The 24,195-nt window shown below is 45.4% G+C and overlaps 2 long non-coding RNA genes across 3 annotated transcripts in view; one reads left to right on the forward strand and one right to left on the reverse strand.

The window, feature by feature from the left end:
* Positions 1 to 20,414, forward strand: part of LOC137219004 (uncharacterized) — a 37,805-nt gene extending 17,391 nt beyond the window's left edge. The window contains exons 2-4 of one of the 2 annotated variants that reach the window (XR_010940950.1): positions 14,004 to 14,077; positions 15,005 to 15,105; positions 16,383 to 20,414. This is a non-coding gene — a long non-coding RNA (uncharacterized lncRNA). The other variant, XR_010940949.1, reaches the window with a different exon arrangement.
* On the reverse strand, positions 785 to 2,591 carry LOC137219005 (uncharacterized). Its single transcript, XR_010940951.1, has 3 exons — positions 2,374 to 2,591; positions 1,689 to 1,797; positions 785 to 907 (listed from the first exon to the last, which is right to left on the reverse strand). It is a non-coding gene; the product is annotated as an uncharacterized lncRNA (long non-coding RNA).
* Positions 20,415 to 24,195: the final 3,781 nt, after the last annotated feature.

The following is a 24,195-nucleotide window of genomic DNA, read 5'->3' on the forward strand; positions in this document are numbered from 1 at the left end:
TGGGTGTACATCTTGGTGATGGCAAAACGGGAATTCTGACATGGTCTCTGAAGAGCCCTGGGCCCCAGCGCCCAGCTGCCCGGCGCTGCCAGCAGCCCGCCGCCTCCCTCTGACCTCACTCTTCCACATCTTAGAGGATGCCAGGATTTTGAGCTAGAACTGGCCTCACAGACTGGCCCAACCCTCTTCATTTTATAGGTGTTCCCATCTATAAATTGAGATCAAAATCCGTGCCAAGTTTCATGAATTCACTGCTCGTCCTTTCCCGGAGGAAATCTTCTTACACAATAGGAGATCAAAGTAGATCAACGCATTCTTGGGCACGTGTATGAAAAGCCCTGTGGGAGACAACAGAGACCTGTGAAAATTAGCCTCTGTTCTCAAGGGATGTAGAGTTTTGTTGTAGAAAAACACAATAGCCAGTGATATTAAATACTTCCCAGGGGCCCCGTCCCGTGGGGACTGTGTTCCCCCTGGAGTATATCATCTGTAACATTTAAAGCCATCAGAACCGTTTCCCAGCAAACTTTTAATTCCTAAGCAGAAGGGCCTGGAAAAATTCCCGTCTAGCCTTCCCTCCCCCTCCTCTTTTACTCTGATGCTTCTTTTTCCAAGAATACAAGGGCACACTACCTGTGTGAGTTGGCCAGGCCACTCTGCAACCAGAGAATCTGGGGGCTGGCTGGGTCCCAGCAATGGCACTCCCAGGCCTGCATGTCCTCCGCATTTCTCCACATTTCTCGGGAAGGTTACGTGAGCTTACCTGGCAGGACTCAGGCCAAAGAAATGAAAAGCCCAGACACAGCGGTTCATCAATTCCTCCAAAGTTTACTAGCCAGGCAACGTATACAGACACTGACATCTTAAGGCAGTAACTGGGAGTCCCTGGAGACCAACGATCTAATACCTGTGGGTGACAAATATGACTTGATGATCTGGTCTTCATTGCAAGTACCAGGGGCTTTTTTCTCTTCTTCTTCTTTTTCCTTCTTTGACTTGTTAGGGAATTTTTCAGTAGGGTTATAGAAAAGCTTATTCCCAAGCTCAGATCTAATCAGGATTTTTCAACATCCTCCCAGTTCCCTGTGTCATAATAAATTATGTGTAATAAATAAATGCTATGACCAAATATTATTACATCGTGGGAGCAGTGTCCAGAGTGAGCCTTGCAGAAGCAGCACTTAAAGGAGCCCTGGACATCCTGGTCACAGTTCTGGGGACAGGGCAATATTCAGTTCAGGGCTTGGCCTTCTGCCCTGGAAGGAGGCCAGGCTCCAAGCTTCTTTCTCCTGGAGATGACCCCACAGTCCTCACACAAGGAGCCCTACATCCACTCATGAGCCTGCATGCTGACTGCTCCAGTAATAGAGAAAAATGGGATGTCAGGATGCTTAAACTATTGTTCATTGGTGGCTTTAGATGGACAGAAAGTCCAAGAGCCACCCTCTCGCCCGGGCGTCTTTGGAGAGCCCTTTCCAACCTCACTGGAGTGAGCTCTGCTGACTTTAGCGTTTACTGAGAAGCTACTAAGTGCTGCGCCTGTACCAGGCACCTTAGGAAAAGGAAGATGGTGTCACAGTTTGTATCCTTGATGGCCTCAAACAACAGGCAACCCTGAAGCTGCTGAGGCGGATGTAATTATTAACCAAAAACAGGATAAGAGCCCACTGCTCAGATAAAGGACTCACCCAGGTCTGCTCTTCTCTTGGATTTGGGCTCGATGAGGTCCTCAAGGAGGCACTTTTTCTCTGATGTTCTCTCTTTCTAACACTTCCTACCCACCGTGGATTTAAGTGGCTGATGAGAGAAGGAAGCAAATTCAAAGTGCATGGGATGGCAGGTTACTGTGTAGACAGATGCTCCCATTCCCACGGGGGACCTCTAGGAGATGGTGTAGACCTTGCCTGGCCTTGACCCCCCAGCCTGGGTGAGGAAGCTGGGGGACGAGTTGGCCAATTCCCTCTGTCACCGGTGGAGAGAACCGACCTCCGGCAAGTCTGCCCAGCCTGTAGGCCAGCAAGTTTCCACAGACAGAGAAATCCCTCAGCCAGAGTCCCAGAATGTGTAGGCCTGAGGAAGCGGGAGTGGGAGTGGAGCTGGGCGAGGCCTCACAGCATCTGCCTCGTTCCCACAGGCCCGGGCCTGGAGCAGCGCTGCACGCCAAGAGGAGAGCCAGCAGGCGCGTGGGAAAGGTGAAATGAATACTCAGCCCAACCCTGGGAGAGAAATGCGGCCCCATGGGTGTGGGCCTCTCACCTCCACCAGGTGGTAGGGAATCGGGGACGGAGGTGTTGTTTCATACAACTCTCTCTCGAGAGGTTTCTTTATGAAAACACAGAAGGGCTCAGGGAAACAGGTTTGAATTAAACTTACACATGGGTCCTTCACAGCCTGAGGACAGGCTCAGAGTGTCCTGTCTCACACCATCTTCCAGTGTGACGAGCAGATGCTGGGTAGGAATGTCTTGTGGTTCCTGCTTTCCATCCTCACGTAAGTGTTCTCCGAGACCAGGGTCCGATCTTGGGCCTCCTGGAACCTGCTCCATATTCCAAGCGCCAGGGAGGGGTCAGTGTTCACGTCTATCTGGCAGGTGGAAGTTTCTGTGACTTAGAAACGGGTCTGTGAGAGGCTGTAATGAGCCAGCTTCCTGGGCACGGTGATGAGCCTTTCTGCTCATCCCACGCCACCCAGGCTCGACAGGGGCTGGAAAACCCTGGGACCGCGCTGGGGCCGAGACGTGGCCCACGCTCACATTGGAAGTGACGCTGCCTGGATTCTGAGTGCCAAGGAGTTTGTTAGTACTTATGAGCTGCTCATCAGAATTGGGAGAAGCCAGCCCAAACTCTGGTGGGAAGGGAGGGCTGGGGAAGGAGGCTGAGTGTGTGTTTGTCTGAACATCTGGGCACATGGTCAGCAGCCCTCCAGGTGGTGGAGTCTGTGATGCTGCTCCGGGGCGGCACGGCCGGGGGGCTGCCAGGTGGCAGGGGGACCTAGGAGGAGCTGGCAGCCACTCCCTCCCCTCTTCCCCCAGGTTCTGCGTGCAGCAAAGAGAGCTGTCCGGTGTAAACCCCCTTCGTCCTCACACTAGAGCAGGCTGAAGCTCCCCGAAGCATCCTGTCAGCTCTCTCAGTTTTCAACTGCATCACAGAGGCACTGTTTAATCAGGAGAGAGTAGAGGCAAGGGAAAGTACATTTTCCTTCCTGACCGAGCGCTCGCTCTGTGGTTGGGCGCCCAGCACAGTAACTGCTCTGTCCAGGGGTCTCCACAGGTAGGGGATCGTCTGGGGACACAGAGACACCTGGGACTGGGAGCTGGGCGCTGGGAGAGAGCCCTGTACGGGCGGGTAAGAGGCAGGTACGAGTCGGTACACGTTCCTGTTAATGTGTTTTCATCTACACTGACAGTGCTAACTGGTGAGGCACAGGTGGAAGCCCCAGGGTGGCTCCTCTCTCAAAGCCAGTTTCTTAGCAGCTGGAAGCCCAGAGGAGGTAATGGCTGTGTCCTGGGGAGTGCCTAAGGCTCAAAGGTTTGGCTTTTCTCCACCAGCTGTTATTTTATTGTATTTAGAACAACTCTTCAGTCCTTTCGTATTTCTACTCGGATAGGGCTGGGCTTTTTCCATCTTTATACACCCGAAACCTAATTCTTACAGACCTTTCTCAAAGAAAATTTTATTTCAAGTCGTCTATCTTGCTAGTTAGAGTGGTTGTTAAAACTGACCAAGAAGACTGCTAGAAAAGGCATCGCCAAAAGATGAGAGTTTTGAAAAGCAGCTGGAGTGGAAAGTTGAACGAAAAAGGAGGCCCACATTGCGTTTGGCAACAGGAGCCGTGGGGACCTCATTCTAAGGAGGGGCCAGACCACTCACTCAGGCTTCATAAGAGGCTTCAGAACCAGCCCTGCTGGCTTCCCCAACCTTCACCTGGCTCCCCCCGCAACATAAGCAGGGAACCAGGGGAGGGAAGACAGAAGGGATAAGTTTTCACCAGTGCAGTGTTCACAGGGAGAGGTTACTTTCTCCCCAAAGCGACGTGGAGAGTTGGATGTGCTGGAAGACCGAGGGGGCCATGTGAGTGGGACAGAACGTGGTGAAACTGGGAAAGTTCTTGGGGGGCCCAGCATGTGTGCCTGGAGGTTTCTGAAGGCAGAGGCCTGAAGGATTAGCATGGGTAGAGGTGGGAGGGGGCTTTCTGGTAGTTGCTTGGCAATGAGTCAATGAGCCAGCGGGCCAAGTGAGGCAATACCCACTCGGAGAGGAGGGTAAAGACACAGACCAAGGATGGCCAAAAGGAGATACAGATGTCCTAAGATGGGCTCAGTTCAGGGGTGTGACTGGACAGGGCCCAGAGAAAACCTTGCCCCCATTTATGTGGAGACCAGCACACCAGCGCAAATTTCCAGTATCATATGCACCCCGACCGAGCCAAGACAAGACTAACACCACCTTCCCAGCACAGTTAGATGACCAGTCATGTTACATCGCCCTGATTCTCCCCCACCTTCTTCCCTGTCCACCCCCACCCCCAACCTAGAGCAAATTGACCCTGAAAGGGAAGGTGAAGAAAGAGAGGGCAGACTACACACACCATCCTACTTCAAGTCCTGAGCTGGAGCCTGACCATCCCATTGAGACAGGAAAGGGGAGATTTAAATTGGATCTGAGATTGGAGTTTTGCCTCTGACTGGGCTGGACGCTGAGTGTGACCAGTGAGTTATGGAATCTCCTTAAGACATCAGTACAGGATGGGCAGAGGTGGTGGCTGGGGAAAAGAATACCTTCTTACACTTGTTCCCCACTTAGCTGAGATGCCTCAAACTGTTTTTGCAGCCATGAATTCTAGGAACTTTAAGAACATACTTTCTTCTTGAAACACAAGATCTCGAGAAAGCTAGAAAATGGAGCAAGAGTGGTTTCCTTGTTTGAGGCAGAGATCTGAAAACTCTGAAACATCCCTCAATGCCTGGAGAGCTATTTCTTGAAGATGTGTCACTACACAGTGTATTAGTTTCCTATGGCTGCTGTAACAAATTACCACAGACTTAGAGGCTAATACAACACAACTTTATCACCTTACAGTTCTGTAGGTAAGAGGTCCAACATGGGTCTCCTTGGGCTGCAATCAAGGTTTCGGCAGGGGTACACTGAGTGCCCACAACGCACCGCTTCAACCTCCTCTCTTGCCTCCCTCCTCCACTTTTGAGGACCTTGTTATCATATCGGGCTCACCTGGATAATCCAGGATTATCTCCTGATCTTAAAGGCATTTGGTTAGCAACCATAGTAATTTCATCTGTAATCCTGATTCCCCTTTGCCATGCAACCTAACACAGTCACAGGTTCTGGGGATCAGGACGTGGACAGCTTTGGTGGCCTTTATTCCCCTCCCACATGTAGCTTACACATTATTGAATTCAATTTAATTAAACAAAAATGCATGTAATCCTCACAATACACAAGCCAAGATTCAATCACATTCCATCACCTGCCTCACAGGGGTTCTGTGAACTAGAGAGGCAGTAGCCAAGAGATGGCCGGACTTTCATCATGTCTGGAGGGTCACACCAAAGCCGTCCCATCCCAATGAGACCCCAAGCAGGGGCAACAGCAGGAACACGTGCCCTGCACGCACCCCGGCGGTAAGGGGCTCGGCACCCCTTGCTGCACTCGCTGCTCTACTGACACCTGGACTTACCCTTTCCACTGATAAGCATCTTCTGTTGCAAGGTTCTGGACTGCAAAATCCCAGGCGTCCTTCACCAGTTTCAGGAGCTGCAAGATGCTGCTGACTTAGGGAAGAAGAAAGGTGGTGAAGGGCGCTGTCACCGGCACTCCTGAGTGCTGAGGCTTACCTTTCTCTTAGGGTGGAATGTTCTGGCTAAAACCTGCATTTGCACAGGTGCTACAGACAGTGTTGGAGAAAGAGTTGGAGTCAACTCCTCCTGATGTTCAGGGAGGGCTTAGGGTGGAAGGCTCTCCAGAGCCCAGCACTATTAACTCCGCCTGCTGGGATGGGGAAGGGTGCGAAATCCTTACGACTTTCCATATGTTTCAACACTGGTGTCTGTTCCCCTCCCCTCCCTGCTCAGGCTCCACTAGCCATTCTTGTCTGGCCTCCAAATACAGAAATGGGAATCCACCCCAAGCCAGGACCAGGTTCCCGAGACTTACAGGTGTCCTGGGCTGGGGGAGGTGTGAAGAGCAGGCTTCTGTAAAGCTTCACTCCCTCACACGTCGATCTATCAGTCAGGCAGTCTAAGGTCAGGGGGCCCTTCTCTTATTAATGGACCCAGCAGCTTAGGTTGGCCCTTCTGGTCCAGCGCAGCCCCTGGACATCAGAACTTTCCCGCTAATGCTCTTTCCCCTGTCCTGTCATCAGGCACTTTGAGGACACGAGCCCAGATTCAGACCACCCTCATCTATGGAGTCTGTCCGCTGAGCCATCCATTAGTGACCCCCTTCCCCCTGGAGCAGTGCCCACCATCCCCAGGTCTTTTACACAAAAGTTCTTGTTCTTTTTCTTTTCTTGCACAATAAGCCTTAGCAGCTTGTTGGAAAGGACACAATGTTCCGTTAAGCCCTTAGGAACATAAGGACTTATTTACTCTCCTGGAGAGTAAGAAGGGCCCAGTCCTCCGTTAGAAACACAAAACCATCGGGACCATGACCCAGCCTTCCCCCAGGAGCATTCATTCATTTAAGATGAGGTCATCTTCTCCAAAAAGTGGACCAAAGGTTTTCCTCCTGAAGCACAGAAATCCACTCTCTAAGCACATTTTCTGTAATGAGCATTACTACTATCATCCTGGAAAAAATAATCACCTGTATTTGTAAATGCTTGAATAGCAAGGCTGTGTGGATAGCAGTCAAATGCAGCTGTGTTTCCGACTAGAGAGACCCATTTCTCTCATTTGGATGTGGAACCATAGCCCTACGTGACGATTTTGTCACAATTGTTTTAGAGATGAGTATACGTGGACGTTTCCCACCCCAGAAAGAACTCTGCACTAGGTCAGAAGACCCGGTTGCTAGCCTGGTTCTTTCACTGACTTGACCTTGAGCCTCAGTTCCTTCTGTCAGGAGGGAGAACAGCATGATCCCGCCCGCCTGCCTGCTAGGGGCGCAGCGAACCCCTGATGAGGCCAGTGGCACAAGCACGCTGGAGGCTACACAGTGCCCTGCATCACGCGTTGGCATTAGTGGCCCTGGAGAGAAGTGGCGGAGCAGCCCTGAGGTTTTGGTGATCCCGCCAGGCTAAGTTAACAGAGAGCATCCTGCCCAGATCCACAGAGAATAGGACAGCAGCCACAACGGCAGGGTGAGTCAGGGAGAAGCAGGGGCTGGGAGGGGGCGCCGAGCAGGAGGCCAGACCTGCTGTGACTTCCTTTCTGGTGACAGAGAGAGCTGCCCAACCTGGCAGCCAGGCAGGCAGGATCCGCTGCAGGGGTACATTTCCAGCAGAGGAGTCATTTAGGAAATGTCTCTGCAGGGACTCCCGGCTCTCAGCCTGCCCGTTGGGCCCAAGGGCGGGGCTCCAGGGCCGCATGCCCAGGGACAGCCACAGAAGCTGTCACACCCCTGCTCGCCAAGACTCCCCCTCTAATCCTGCTCCTCCTCGAAGATGGAACCTGTGCACATTTTTTCCCTATTCAGTAAGAATTACCGGCACCTGGGCTGCATGTGACTGACTTCCTAGAGAACTACTTTCACTACATCATGCTTTACTGTGTGACATCATACGCTCACACTGAAGGTGTGAGCAGAAACCATTTTGGCCCACACAGTTTTGTTGTTTTAATTTTTTGCGGTACGCGGGCCTCTCACTCTTGTGGCCTCTTCTGTTGCAGAGCACAGCCTCCGGACGTGCAGGCTCAGTGGCCATGGCTCACGGGCCCAGCCGCTCCGCGGCATGTGGGATCTTCCCAGACCAGGGCACGAACCCATGTCCCCTGCATCGGCAGGCGGACTCTCAACCACTGCGCCACCAGGGAAGCCCACACAGTTTTACTGCAACATTAGCAGGGAATTCCCATCCCACAAAACACTCACTCAGGAGGATTAATGTTGCAAATCACTCTGCTTACCTCAGGAACTTCCCCCTCAAAACCATTAAACAAACACATGACTTTTCAATAACAAGACTCTGGAACTCTCACTTCAAAACCCCCGCCTTTCCGTGTTCGCTAATCTTTATTACATTGAGATCCTTAGTTCTAATCAGGCTCCTGCACGGAAAGACTTGCTTTAAACTAGACCTCAGACCCACCAAACTTCTCACCTTTGAGATGCTACTGAGACTCTGTCAAGTTTGTGGTAAGCAGGCAACTCAGTTTTGCCTTTTCCAAAGGTAGTTTTGGCTGTATTTTTGGAGAGCCAGCGTTTAACAAAGGATACGCTGAGAAATATCACCTGTTTTCTGAGTCTACTAGGATATTCGTGCCCTCACCAGAAAGGCTTCTTTTCCTTTACATCTTTTTTCTCTTCACATTTACCTAATTCGTGGCATTTTGTGTATTCCTGTACACCATCCCCAGGGTGTGGAAGGAGGAAGGTATTGTAGCTGATGCTGTCAGTGTCCCACCTGGATCCCCAGGGACCACAGGTCCTGCCAAACACCAATTGCTAGAATCTGCATTTGTGCCTGAGGGTTCTCCCCCCTCCCAATTTAGATCTGGGGAGGGCTGCATAATCCGTGCTTCCTTCAGCAGCCAGGGATGCTAAGAAGTAACACATCTCCAGCGTGAGCGCTCAACCAGGGTCTCTGAATTTAGCACATGAATATCCCAGCTCCCTGGCCCTTGGGTGGAATACGTTTTCAGGCATGTGTTTTACACCTTGTCTCAGAGTTTCCCCTCAGGATTAAGCTTTAGTGGCTCACTGTGGTAGCTGACTACTTGGCTTCCTTTCCTTCCCTGGATCTCTTTCCCACTTCCCTTTGAGTGCTACCTCTACTTCCCAAATAAACTATTTCCACTTGAATCTTTGCCTCAGGGTCTTCTTCTGGGAGAACCCAAACTAAAACAGGTATCAATAAACACAAAGGAATATAAACCAGTAAAATGTCTTACACATTACAATATTCAAATAAATGTTTATTACATTAAAGAGACAACATTGCAAAGTATATTCGCAGTGCTTAGCTCAGAGCTGGGCACATAGTACGTATTCAACAAATGCTTGGAGAGGAAGAAAAAGAGCCTAGTCAAGCATAGGCTAGATGATCACCTGGTGGGAATATTATAGAGGCGGTTGAAGAATCAATAGCTAAGTAGAAAAGACAACCTTTAAGGATCCATGCAGATTTATTTCTGTGGCTATGACTGTTGCCACAGTGGTGGTGGGAGCCTTCTGGGTGCTAAGAATGGGGGCTAGCCTGGGTTTCTCCATTAGCCTCTCATTTCCCTATTGAATTTCTTTGGTCCCATAAAATTTAAACAGCTTTATTGAGATATAATTTATATTTTATAATATTCACCCCTTTAAAGTGTAAAATTCAGTAGTTTTTAGTGTATTCACAAAGTTGTACAACTATTACCACGATTCATTTCCAGAATCTTTTCTTCACCACTCCCCTGCAAAAACGTGTACTCGTTACAAGTCACCCCCATTCCTCACTTCCCCAGCCCCTGGCAAACACTATTCTCTTTTCTGTTTCTGTAGATTTGTCTATTCTGTACAGTAATTATAAATGAAATCATATAATATGTGCTCTTTTGTGACTGGCTTCTTTCACTTGCCATAATGTTTTCAAGGTTCATCTATGTTGTAGCATGAATCAATATTTCACCTTTTTTATTGCCAAATAGTATTCCATTGCATGGATGTACCATATTTGGCTTATCCATTCATCAGTTGATTGAAATTTGGGCTATTTCTACTTTCTGGCTATAATAGTGCTCTGAACATTCCTGTGTAAGAGTTTGTGTGATCAAATATTTTCATATATATACACCTAGGAGTGGAATTGCTGGGTCATATGGTAACTCTGTGTTGAACTTTCTGAGGAACTGCTAAACTGTTTTTCAAAGGAACTGCACTATTTTACATTCCCACCACCAATGAAGGAGGGTTCCAATCTCCCTCGTCCTCATTATTCTTGTTACTGTCATTTTTATTATTGTCATCCTAATGTGCATGAAGTGGCATCTTATTATAGTTTTGATTATATTTCCCTAATGACTAATGATGTTGAAGATCTTTTCATGTGCGTATTGAACATTTATGTATCGTCTTATGAGACATGTCTATTCAAATCCTTGGCCTATTTTTAAATTGTGGTTTTATATGTTCTGGATATTAGACCCTTATCAGATATATGATTTGCAAATATTTTCTCCCATTCTTTGGCTTGTCTTTTTACTTTATTCATAGTGTCTTTGAAGCATAAAAGTTTTCAATTTTGATGAAGTCCGACTTGTCGATTTTTTGCCTTTGGTTGCTTGTGTTATTGGTGTCACATATAAGAAACCATTACCCAATCCAGGGTCATGAAAATTTACACCTATGTTTCCTTCTAAGAGTTTTATAATGTTAGTTCTTATATTTAGGTTTTTGGTCATTTTGAGTTAATTTTTGTACATGGTATGAGCTAGGAGTCCAATTTCATTCTCTTGCATGTGGATATACACTTGTCCTAGTACCATTTGTTAAAAGACTATTCTTTAACATTCCCATTTATCATTGCAACAAGAAGAAAAAAATACCTAGGAATAAACCTACCTAGGGAGACAAAAGACCTGTATGCAGAAAACTATAAGACACTGATGAAAGAAATTAAAGATGACACAAACAGATGGAGAGATATACCATGTTCTTGGATTGGAAGAATCAATATTGTGAAAATGACTATACTACCCAAAGCAATCTACAGATTCAATGCAATCCCTATCAAATTACCAATGGCATTTTTTAGAGAACGAGAACAAAAAAATCTTAAAATTTGTATGGAGACACAAAAGACCCCGAATAGCCAATGCAGTCTTGAGGGAAAAAAATGGAGCTGGAGGAATCAGACTCACTGACTTCAGACTATACTACAAAGCGGCAGTAATCAAGACAATATGGTACTGGCACAAAAACAGAAACATAGATCAATGGAACAGGATAGAAAGCCCAGAGATAAACCCACTCACCTATGGTCAACTAATCTATGAAAAAGGAGGCAAGGATATACAAGGGAGAAAGGACAGTCTCTTCAATAAGTGGTGCTGGGAAAACTGGACAGCTACATGTAAAAGAATGAAATTAGAACACTCCCTAACACCATACACAAAAATAAACTCAAAATGGATTACAGACCTAACTGTAAGACCGGACACTATAAAACTCTTAGAGGAAAACATAGGAAGAACACTCTTTGACATAAATCACAGCAAGATTTTTTTTGATCCACCTCCTAGAGTAATGGAAATAAAAACAAAAATCAAGAAATGGGACCTAATGAAACTTCAAAGCTTTTGCAAAGCAAAGGAAACTACGAACAAGATGAAAAGACAACCCTCAGAATGGGAGAAAATATTTGCAAATGAATCAACGGACAAAGGATTAAACTCCAAAATATATAAACAGCTCATGCAGCTCAATAAAAAAAAAAAAAGAAAAAAACCCAATCCAAAAATGGGCAGAAGACCTAAATAGACATTTCTCCAAAGAAGACATACAGATGGCCAAGAAGCACATGAAAACTTGCTCAGCATCACTAATTATTAGAGCAATGCAAATCAAAACTACGATGAGGTATCACCTCACACCAGTTAGAATGGGCATCATCAGAAAATCTACAAACAACAAATGCTGCAGAGGGTGTGGAGGAAAGGGAACCCTCTTTCACTATTGTTGGGAATGTATATTGATACAGCCACTATGGAGAACAGTATGGAGGTTCCTTAAAAAACTAAAAATAGAACTCCCATATGACCCAGCAATCCCACTACTGGGCATATACCCTGAGAAAACCATAAATCAAAAAGACACATGCACCCCAATGTTCATTGCAGCACTATTTACAATAGCCAGGTCATGGAAGCAACCTAAATGCCCATTGACAGACGAATGGATATAGAAGAAGTGGTACATTTATACAATGGAATATTACTCAGCCATAAAAAGGAACGAAATTGGGTCATTTGTAGAGGCGTGGATGGATCTAGAGACTGTCATACAGAGTGAAGTAAGTCAGAAAGAAAAACAAATATCGTATATCAAGGCATATATGTGGAACCTAGAAAAATGGTACAGATGAACCGGTTTGCAGGGCAGAAATAGAGAACAAACGTATGGACACGAAGCGGGGAAAGCAGTGGGGGGTGGGGATGGTGGTGTGATGAATTGGGCGATTGGGATTGACATGTATACACTGATGTGTATAAAATTGATGACTAACAAGGACCTGCTGTATAAACAAATAAATAAAATAAAATTCTAAAATTAAAAAAAAAAGACTACTCTTTCCCCTATTGAATTGTCTTGACATCCTTGTCCAAATCAATTGGCTGTAAATGTAAGAGTTTACTTCTATACCTTCAATTCTATTCCACAAATCTATATGTCTATCCTTATTCTAGTACTACACTGTCGTTATTACTGTAGCTTTGCAGTTTTGAAATCATGAAGTATGTCTTCTAACTTTGCCCTTCTTTTTCAAGATTGTTTTGGGTATCCTGGGTCCCTTGCATTTCCATATTAGTTTTAGTATGTTCATCGATTTCTGTAAAAAAAAGCCAGGTGGGTTGTTGCTAGGGATTGTGTTGGATCTGTAAATCAATTTGGGAAGTGTGACCATCTTAACAGTATTAATCCAGTTCACAAACATGGGATATCTTTCCACGTATTTAGATCTTCAATTTTCTTCAACAATGTTTTAAAATTTTCAGTCTTGCACTTCCTTTGCTAACTTTTTCCTGAGTATTTTATTCTTTTTGATGTTATTATAACTAGAATTGTTTCTTAATTTCATTTTTGATTTTTCATTGTTAGTGTATAAAAATGCAATGGATTTTTTATGATCCCACAAAATTTTAAAGTCTGTGTTTTTCCCTACAAAATCAGGAATCGTCATTTTCAATAAATATTTTCTGCATCCTAAGGCATGAGATTCTTTGAGGCCTGTTACAGAGCACTCAAAGCTTGCTGCTGTTTCTGAGACAAAACAGGCGAAAAAAACATCTGGTGTTGGGAAGTGAAGCGTGTATGGTTTCCTTAGCATAGATAAGGCAGGTTTATAGGGAGTCACGAACTTTAAAAAATGAGAAGTCTTTGAGCATCAAACATAGATCTGAGGGTGCTACAAATAGGTTATAAAATGAAATATTAAGATCCAAGAGCTGGTGGTATAATAAGGGCAAAAGAAATGCATGTTAAAAACAACAACACATAAAAACCCTCTCGGAGAAAATGAGTATATGCATTCTAGTACCAGCTTTGGTCATTGGCTATGAAATTTAGAGCTTGGAGGGATCGTAGAATCATCCAGTCTGCTCCTCTGAATTTACAGATGAGAAAACTGGGTCTAGAAAAGTGTAGTGTGGGGTAGTATAAGGGAGGAAAAAGCCAAGGGTTTGGAAACAAATGACCAAAGTCATCACTCCTAGGAGACCTCAGGAGGGGTTACTTAGTCTCTGTCAACTTCAGTTCTTTCTCTGTAAAAGGGGAAAAATGCCTGCATTTTAGGGTGGTTTTAAGGACAGTTATTCAATGAGTTATAGTCTTTCCCAGCACCATGTGCCAGGCTCTGTGCTTGGTGCTGAGGACAGAGTGGAGAACAAGAGAAACAGCCCGTGACCACCAGAAGAGTACATTTAGGGTGAAGATGAAACGAGATAACAGGGCACAAGGCTCAGCATTGTGTTTCTCTGTCTCATTCCAAGTTCCAGTTAAATTTCCCAAGGGCAGGGGGCTTAGTGTCTTCATTTTTGAGTCCTGAGTGCCGAGTACAGTACCTGACACACTGATGGTGCTCGGTAAGTGTTTATTGAACTAAATAATTTTTTTTCTTCTTACCCCTAGGAAAAGGAGAACTTTAGACACAAAAGGGGAGAACAACGTTTGCCAGGCGAGAAGGCAGAGCATTTCAGGAGGAGGTAACGACCAACATGGAGCTTGGCGTAAGACCAGGTCCTGGGCCAAAAGAAAAGGCAAATATTATCAGTTGAGCCAGGGATTATTTTATTTTATTTTTAAAAGAAAGCTTTTCTCTTGATAAGTTAAAATGAAAACAAACAACAACAAAAAAAAACCTCTGTGGTCCCTTTTCCCTTCTAGTGACATCCACATACAAATGTCTTTTCTCACCAAATAAATCAGTTATTCTTAGCCAGCAAGGCTAAGTTTTAAAATAGAAGTAAATGCAATTTGTGTCAATATTACTCTGAGCGAAAACTAAAAGCATTTCTGTGCATACCATTAGAAGTTTAAGCCCACCCAAACTGGGATGGTAAGAACGACGAGGGCAATACACTGTAATTACAGGGAGAAGGGAATAACTTCAGGCTCTGGATCAGGAATTCAGGCCCGTGGGCATCACTGTAGATTTCTACATTGGGAGGACCCCTCGTTCTTCCTTCTGGGTCCACAATAGCTTGAGGCATAGAGTCCTGCTGGGAGGGGAGATAGGGAGCAGGAACCAGGCAGAGACCACCAGAGCAGCTGATTCCCGTGAGCCCTGTGTCACGCATTAGATAGAGCCAGCCAGCTCCCTGGTCTCTCCTTGCCTCACTAAACCAGCCCTCTTCAGACCTTATGATAGAAAGCAAAAGAGTTGGTGTTGAAAAACATACCCAGATGGAAAGCTAAAGGGCTGGATTTGGAGTCCAGTTCTGCTTCTCACTGGGGTACAGTCTTGATGGGGGCACCTCAACTCTCTGAATTTCAGTTCCCTCATTTGTAAAATGAGAAGCCGGCCCTAGATCAGGCATGGTAAATACCCAAGGGGCGCGCTCCTTTACCGCATCTCATCCATGCCAGACATTGCTAATCGATCACCCACCATCACTTCCTTTCCCACCCAGCTGCCTGAGACTCCTTCACAGACATGCTACAGGGAGCCAACACCAAGCATTGGAACAAGTGCAGGATACAACCTACTTTCCGTCCTCCACCAGACAGTTGGGTAAGGCCTTTCTACCCTGACATTATGTGATTCTAAATCACTTTCTGTAGGCTTGCTCAGACTTCCTATTAAACTTGTCATAAGGGAGAAACTGATGATTCCGTGAAGTCAAGAAACAGCCCATGGTGGCTCTACACAAATGCGAGTGTTGTGAATACTAGCATTTCTGTGAGTCCTCCCGACAAAGCTATCACACAGTCAGGGCTTTCAAGCTGCTGAGGGAACTCCCTGCTGAGCTTGGTCCAAGATGGTCCCTGGGGATGGATTAGGGCAGACAGGGAGAAGGAATTTTGAAAGGTTTTTTTTCTGGAATATAAACTTCTATTTCTATGCCAGGATTAATTCCATTCCATACAAGAATGGCTAGGGCAGTGTTGCTAGGAAATTAGCAGCTGTTTGTCTGGATGATTTTGGACAGGAATGTGTCACTTGTGCAATGCAAACAGGGAAGGGCTTTGAAGTGTGAGAAACTGGTCTCTGTCCAGTGCTGTTTAAGGAAACACAGCGCAGGACATTTTAGACAGAGCCAAGGTGGAGAATCTTTCCCAATGTGATCTAATTCCCTGGGGCAATGAGCACTGCCCCAGAGTCTCCTTCCATGTGCCCATCTGGTCGGTACTCATCCTCACAACTGCTGCCTAGCTTTCGATCCTGAGCCTGTCTGCTGGGCGCCTGGGGCCAGAGTGACCACTGAGCTGGAAGATGACGCCTCTTTAGAAATGAGCCCTGGAAGGCTAACTCACCCCCAAAGAATCCAGCCTTTGGAACTGTAAAGTGGAGCCCTCAAGAATACCCTGACCCTCTGATGATTCCACTATCTAGAGTTTAAAGACAGGCAAAGCTAATCTATTTTATTAGAGATCAGAATAGTACTGACCTTTAGGGAAGAGGGAAGGAGGAGTGATTGAGAAGTATCTTAAGGAAGCCTTCTGAGGTTCTGGTTATATTGTATATGTTGGGCACACTTATATTTTCACCTTGCAATAACTCACTGAATTGTACACTCATGACTTTTCTATGTGTATGCTACACTTCAATAACTTTTAAGTATCTAAAAAAAAAAAAAGAGAGAGAGAGAGAGAGAATACCCTGACCCATCTCTAGCCTCACCTCACTCCTGCCACTCTGCATTCTCCTCCCCTGGTTTATTTTTGTCTATAACGTTCACCTCTAGTTAACATCCATTTCGTTTTCATGATTTATTATTTAGAGTCTCTCTCTCCTTTCTAGCATGGAAGCTGCATGAGGGCATGGATTTTTATCTGTTTTGTTCACAGCTATCTCTTCAGTACGTAGAACAGTCTCTGGAACATAAGAGGCACCCAGTAAATATTTGTTAAATGACCAAATGCACTCATCTATTCCATATTTTATTCAACCAGAAAACTGGATTTGTTTCATCTAAGAAAATTTTTATAGAATACCTTCTGAATGCCTGGAATTATTCCCTGGTTTGGGGTTGGGGTCTGGGAAAAGTTTGAGGAGAAAAACAAAACAATGCAAGTGCTCTCTTCATTGTTTATGTATGTCTCAAATCACCCTTTTGAGGTAAGTAGCCTTATCTTGGTTTTTCAGAGGAAGAAATGGAGGTTCATAGAAAGTAATTTTCCCAAACCACATAGCCACTAAGTGGTAAAGGCTGGACCTTTTAAAAAATATACAAATGCCACCTACAGCAGCTGTCACTGGCCCTCCTTTCTTCTCTTATTGTCTCTCCAGTTAGCTGCTTTCCAGAGTGGCAAAGATGTTCTAACACTCAGGTTTCGACACAACTCCCTCAGAGAACAGAATTTTGTGTAAACAACTGCAAACTTCTTTTTTTAAAAATCTGCCTTGGTTTGAGATTTCTACGACTATAAGCTCTAAAAAGCAGAGTGATGCATCATGACACTCACAGGATGACAGAATGTGCCTGGAGAGGGGACATTTAAGTTTAGAACCGAATTTCCCAAGCAACGACAAAGGTTCTGGAACCTCCCAGAATATTCTCGGTAGGAGTCCCACTGGATTTGCCATCTCATTTTTAGGGAATTCTTGGTTTGCACCATAAGTGAAAATCGAATCCATTTCCCGTCAAGTTTAGGCTTAGAGATTCTTAGTGATATACTCCCCTTTCCAGGCCCCCAGGAATTTAGCCTTCTAATCCCCAGACTGCAGACTGGGAACACTTAGAAATTCTTATGATTGAGAAACTGAGGACTCTACATAAACCCCTCAGCAGTCAGGAAACATCCTGTGGGTGGGTTAGATCATGAGATCTCTCTGAAGGAAGTTTAACTCCTAGTTCCAAGAAAATGCCTGTTTATTTTTTCATATTACGGGGTCACTGGATGTCCGGGGTGTCAACTGAAAAATAATGTCCGACCTAAAAGTTGACAATTATGTTTTATCTGGGGCATTACTGAGAACTATAGCCCGGGATGGCAGCCTCTCAGATAGCCCTGAGGGACTGTTCCAAAGAGGTAAGGGAGGAGCCAGGATATATAGGAGTTTTTGCTAGAAACAAAAACAAACAAACAAAATCCCTGTGTAGTTGAACATCAAAAGATTACTGCTGGGCTTCCCTGGTGGCGCAGTGGTTGAGAGTCCGCCTGCCGATGCGGGGGACACGGGTTCGTGCCCCGGTCCGGGAAGATCCCACATGCCGTGGAGTGGCTGGGCCCGTGAGCCATGGCCGCTGAGCCTGCACATCCAGAGCCTGTGCTCCGCAACGGGAGAGGCCACAACAGTGAGAGGCCCACGTACCGCAAAAAAAAAAAAGATTACTGCTAATCACAAAAAACCCCAGACATCTCAAGTTAATGATTTTAGTGCTTTTCTGTGTATGAGAAGATACAAAAGTCTGGGCTCATTGAAATTATTCCTTCCGTATGCATCTTAACTAGGGCCAGTATCCAGTTTTTCTCCATCTGAAATTCCCCTCAGAATGCACTATTGGGTCAGCTGCAGTGGCTGATGCCTTTATGGCCGCAACAACCTTTGTTTACTGAAATGGCAGGTGACATTTGTCCACAGGGACAGTGGTGCCACTCATCATGTACAGGAGGGTAAGGCAGGCCAGTGGGTTTCACTGCAAGTAAATATCTTTCTAGAAAGTATTTAAATAATAAAATTTCTTCCAATAGAGTTTCTCCTATACCTTATTTATGTTAGTTTATTTTCTTTAGCTACTCAGTTTGTGAAATATCAATCATTTTAAAACTTTTTTTGCTGTTAATTTCCTTTGCTATGCTCTCAGGCAAAAACCACATCTGTTGCAGAAAGAGCCTAGATTTTGCTCATACTCTGATAAAATATGCACCTCTTTAGGCTTGATAGGAAGGAGTCAACAGCACTGTTGTAAATGCCATCATGTCCTGATAGCCCCAGCCTGGGGACCCAAAACCTGGCAGGACCAGAAAGTGACAGATGAAAAGGTGCTCAACATCATTAGGAAAATACAAATCAACACCACAGTGAGATACCACTTCACACACACTAGGATGGCTAAAATAAAAGAGTCATTATACAGAAAAGTATTGGTGAAGATGTGGAGAAATTGAAACTCTCACACATTGCTAGTGGGAGTGTAAAATGGTGAAGTTGCTTCGGAAAACAGTTCTTAAAAAAATCTGACATTGAGTTACCATATGGACCAGGCAACTCTACTCCTAGGTATATACTCGAGAGAAATGAAAGCATCAGTCTACACAAATATGTGTACACAAATTTCATTGCGGCATGGTTCATAATAGCCAGAAAAGTGAAACAACCTAAATGCCTATCGACTGATGAACGGGTAAACTCAATGTGATATACCCATACAATAGACGGTTACTTAGCTAGGAAAAAAACCACAAAACTACTGATACATGCTACAAAATGGATGAGCCTTGAAAGCAGGCTAAATGAAAGAAGCCTATAGGCCATATATTGTGAGGTCCAGAAGAGACAAGTCCATAGAAACAAAAAGGAGATTAGTGGTTGCCAGGGGCTGGGAGGAGAAGAGACTGCGGAGTGACTGTAATGGGTATATTTTTCTTTCTCGGTGGATAGTGATGAAAATATTCTGGAATTAGGTAGTGGAGACGATTGCACAACTTTGCCAATATACTAAACAACACTGAATTGCACACTTTAAAATGTTGAGTTTTATGGTATGTGAATTATATCTCAATTAAAGAATCTGGTGGTGGGAGATATATCAAAAGAAAGTAATAGGGAAAAATCAATAGTACTGTTAAATTACTCTCTTTGTGTCCATTGCAAGAGCTCAGTGGATTCTTTTCTAAACACAGCACACTGAAGAGTATGAAATTATGAATCAGGGAAGAGTACATTATTCTTTACTCCCATTTTTCTCTCTGTAGCACATCACACCTTGCCCTGTTCCTGGATGCCCATGTTTGTCTTATAGTCCAGGGTTTCTCAAAGTGTCACTTCGTTCCCGTTGCATCAAAAATCTCTTGTAGTGCTTGTGAAAAATTCACAAAAATTCAGTGGGGTTCACTGAAACAGAAACTCTATGTGTATGACTCTGGACTTGGCATTTTTAACAAGTCATCTAGCTATAAAAACAATACTATTATTAATAATAGCTTTTACCTATAGAATACTATGTGCAGGCACTATTCCAAGTACTTGACATTAATTAACTCATTTATTCCTCAGTACAATCTATGATTGGGTACTCTTATTACCCCCCATCTTACAGATGAATAAACTGGGGTACAAAGAGATGAAGAAACTTTCCCAAAGGCACATAACTAGTAAGTAATAGAGTCTGGAGTCAAATGCAGGCAGTCTGGCTTCAGATTTCAAGCTCTTAATCACTTCACAATACTGTCTGCTATGGTTAGAATGTTTGTGTCCCCCCAAATTCATATGTTGAAATCCTAACCCCCAAATGTGATGGTATTAGGAGGTGGGGCCTTTGGGAGGTGCTTAGGTCATGAGGGTGGAGCCTCATGACTGGGATTAGTGCCTTTATAAAAGAGGTTCCAGAGGGATCCCTAGCCCCTTCTACCATGTGAAGACAGAGAGAAGGTACCAGCTATGAACCAGGAAGAGAGCGCTCAACAGAACGTGACCATGCTGACACCTTGATCTTGGACTTCCCTTCCCAGCCTCCAGAACCATGAGAAATAAATTTATGGTGTTTATAAGCTACCAGATATGTGGTATTTTGTTACTGCAGCCCAAGTGAACTAAGATAGCACCTCTTCTCCCCACTGATTGTTATGCTTAAATTTGAGACTCACTGTTACAATTATTATTTAATATATATCACTTTCATCTGCAAAGTAAATATCTATATTTCTACCTTTGACGTGAACATTTACAAAAATAAATTTTCTTAAAGGGAATGCCAAACTGGGTTGTGAGATTGTAAATTTGGAAACGGGGACATGAGAGGCTATAGTCTTGGACAAGGGGCCATGCCCACCCCTCCTGCCCCCTCATTAGTTAACTCCAGTGAAGCCAACTGCCTAGAGAAGAGGCCTGGCTCCTGCAGAAGAAACCTGGCCTGGATTCCATTCCCGAAGCCTGAGCCAACCTTCCCCCACGATGTTTCTGACTCAGAGACAAGGAGAGGAGACTTGCCTGAGGGTGACACATTGCTCTTGTCACAGAGCTGGGTCAGGCCTGTTTGGAAGCCCTGGCCGGCTTTGTGCTGCCTACTGATGGCCCTGACCACTTCAGGCTGGAACTGGGTCTGCAGCTTCTGACTGGCCAGAGTTACCCACCATGTGCCCAAGGGCCACGGCTGTTTCCACATCATGTGGGACGTTCTGTGACAGCTCTCTCGGGGGCCTGCGGTGTGGGATAGTGGAAAAAGCACAGGTACAGGGTCTGGATCTGCCCCTGGGGTGGGCACATTGGTCCTGCAGACTCTGACATAGATCCTTCACCTATGAAGAGAGATCATCGTTCCCAGATGACTGGTCACAATGACATCGGTGACACTGCTTCCTAAGGTATTATGTTAGCATCATCACTGACGCTAATCGCCAATCTTTAACTCCCAGCCTGGCCTCCCTCATCCAAAAAGGGTTGGCGTTCACTCATTCAACAAATATTAACTGAATGAATGTGTGACTTCCTTTGTAGACAACATGCAGAATTGCAAAGCGGCTAACAGGCATCTCAAATTTAACGTCATCTCACAGTCAGAGTCATAGTGGAACTCTTCATTTCTCCCCCCAGCCTGGCCCTCTTCCAGTTTGCCCCATCTTGTAACCTGTGCCAACATCCATTCAGTTGCTCAAGCCAAAACCTAGGAGTCATCCCTGACTTTCCTCCTCCTTCATGCCGTCTGTCAGCCATGCCTTCAAACGACACCAGAGCCCCTCCCCCACTTGTACCATTTCTGTCTTCATTCCCTGTGACACGCCCCATCGCCCCGCCCCCGGCCATGCCAGTCTCCCTGCTTCTCTACAGGCCGTGCTGCACTCAGTAGTCAGGATGAACCACAGGCCACCACCACTCGCCTGCTGGGAAATAAAACCCAATGTTCTTGCCAGGCCAGCGAGACTCAACCTGGACCGCCCAGCCCCTTGCCCACCTCTCTGACCTTGTCCCCTACACGGCTCCCCCTTTCATTGCATCCCCGCCACACCAGCTCTCTACTTTCTGTCATCCCAAGGTAGCCTAGCTCGTTCCCATCTCAGGTCCTGACACTGGCTGCTCCCTCGGCCTGGAACTCTCCTTCCTCCTCCAAACATGGAGTGCCTCCTTCTCATCACCTTGGTTTCAGTTCAAAGAACATGTCCTCAGTGAAACCACCGTTCCTGTCCTGAATTACCTTCTCCTCCTTTATCCATTCTAGTTTCTTCACAGCCCCTGCTGCAATTTGAATTTATCTGGTGTGTTTACTTCCATGTCAAGTTGTGTCATTTTCCTCAACGGTGACAGAAGCTTCTCGGGGCCAGAGGCTGGCTGGTTATCCCCAGCTCCTAAAGCCCACACGTAACGGGCTCTCAATAAGGATTTCTTAAGTGGATGACGTGATGTCACTGCTACAGCACTGGTTTCAATGTATTTGACTTGTTCTAAGAAGAATATAGGAGGTTTATAGAACTGAAAATAACAAGATTTGTTAAATACAGCCTAGGAAATTAGGTTTAAAAAAGGAGGGTGGGACGCTTTGGTGAATTCTTAGCTTTGCAGTGCCCCAGGGCTCTGTCCCTGGCTGCCCCTGCTCTACCTGCATTCACCCCAGTGGGCGTCTCCTCCAGTGTCCTGGCTCCAAACACCGTCAGATTGTTTACATCCAGCCAGAACTCAAGCTCGCTCATCCTCACTTGGTGTCTAACCAGCCCCTCAATCCTGGCATGTCCAAAACTGCTGCCCCATGTTCTACTACCTGGGAGGGCATGGAGCTCAAGGCAGCTCCAGCCTTCCAAGAACTTCAGAGTCACCCTTAACTCCTCCCTTTCTTTCATACCTTCATTGCATCTGTCAACAAGTCCTATTAGCTCTACCTACAAAATATATCCAGAATACAACCCTTTCTCATCTGCTCCTACTACCAAGCTGGCTCAAGGCACCATCACCTCTGAATCCTTGTAATTGTCTCCTAATTGGTCTCCTGATTCTACTCTTGTCTCCTTTGTCTGATCTCATTAGTCAGAGTGACTTTTGTTTAACTGTTGTCTCTCCTCTGCTCAAAACCATCACACGGCTTTTCATCTGATGCAGTGTAAGGTCCAAGTACATCACAGCCTTCCAAAGCCCAACATGGTCCTGCTTCCGGATCTGTCTGACGACGTCACTACCGCACTCACTGGCCCCACTGCAGCCACACCAGCCTTCTTGCCATTTCTTCAATATGCCAGGCACACTCCTGCCTCGGGGATTTTGCACTTACTATTCCTTCCGTGTGGAACGTTCTTCCCCCAGGGATCCACACAGCACACTCCCTTGTCTCCTCAGGCTTTGCTCAAGTGGCATTTTCTCAGAAAATCCCTCCCAGATCCCTACTCTATGTAACATTCACCTCCTCCCACTCTCTTCGCCTTCCCTGATTTAGTTTCTACTTCTTTATCACCATCTAATATAATATTACATATATGTAATGCAGATATAACATTGCATATGTGCCCGTATGTAATTTGTTTATCATGTATTCCCCTCACTGGAATGTAAGCTTCCTGGGGGTAGGAACTTTTGTCTGTTTTATTCAGGGTGGTATCCAGAAGAGTGCTTTTGGCATATAGAGAAATTTTCAGGTAATCTAGGAGATGGGGCTTTCCTGGAATATTGCGGAGGCTGTACCAATACAGCTTTGGAGGTTCCACTGTGGTCCATGTAAATGGCGCTCCTTGGAGTCATGCAGTGTACAGCCTGCACAACCGTATGAGGCATCCCTGTTTATGAGGCTGCTTATGTGTAGAGCCATAGGTTTTAGCCAGCAGCCAAAGCAGAGGAAGGTTTGCCATGTTTATGAAGGTTCCAGTGCCAGAAAAGGACACATAACATCTCACTCACTGCAGAAATAGACTAAAGGAGCAGCAGTGGGCAGGACCAAGATGCTCAGTAAGAAAGAACTTGAAGTTTGATCTAACACAGAGAACAGCCACAGAGAATGTTAGTCTGAAAATGTTTAAAGCAGGTGAAACAAAATATATCCTCCCTCGCCAACCCATACCCACTGTGAAATATCTCAACAGGTCTCCCATTGACCAGCTCACTTGAGCAGTGTGGTTTTCCCTTCAATGCACAAACTGTAAAATCAACACCATGGTGGATGAGTGAATTACACTGCTATTTGAGATTGGGATTAGCCATAAACTAGCTAAATAGGGGCAGTTACCACAACTAACCACGGCAGCAAGTTTTTCCACTACGAAATCTGATTCTATAAACTTAACGCAGAATAGAAATATTTGCTCCACTGCGCAGCCCAGTCAGCTCTTGCACCCAAGGCTCTTAACTTGCACAGGACAGGAGAATCCACATTTCTGTGTCCATGTGTAAGAAGCACATTTCTTGAATTTTTGTGGTGAGTCAAGGATTTTTATGAGAGTTAATTTTCACACAACCCCCAATACACATTTTTTCTTTCATTTATTGGAAGATATGAAGAAACTGCATGGTAATTAAGCTGAA

This window comes from Pseudorca crassidens, chromosome 2, assembly GCF_039906515.1.
Source record: "Pseudorca crassidens isolate mPseCra1 chromosome 2, mPseCra1.hap1, whole genome shotgun sequence".
NCBI classification, from domain to species: domain Eukaryota; kingdom Metazoa; phylum Chordata; class Mammalia; order Artiodactyla; family Delphinidae; genus Pseudorca; species Pseudorca crassidens.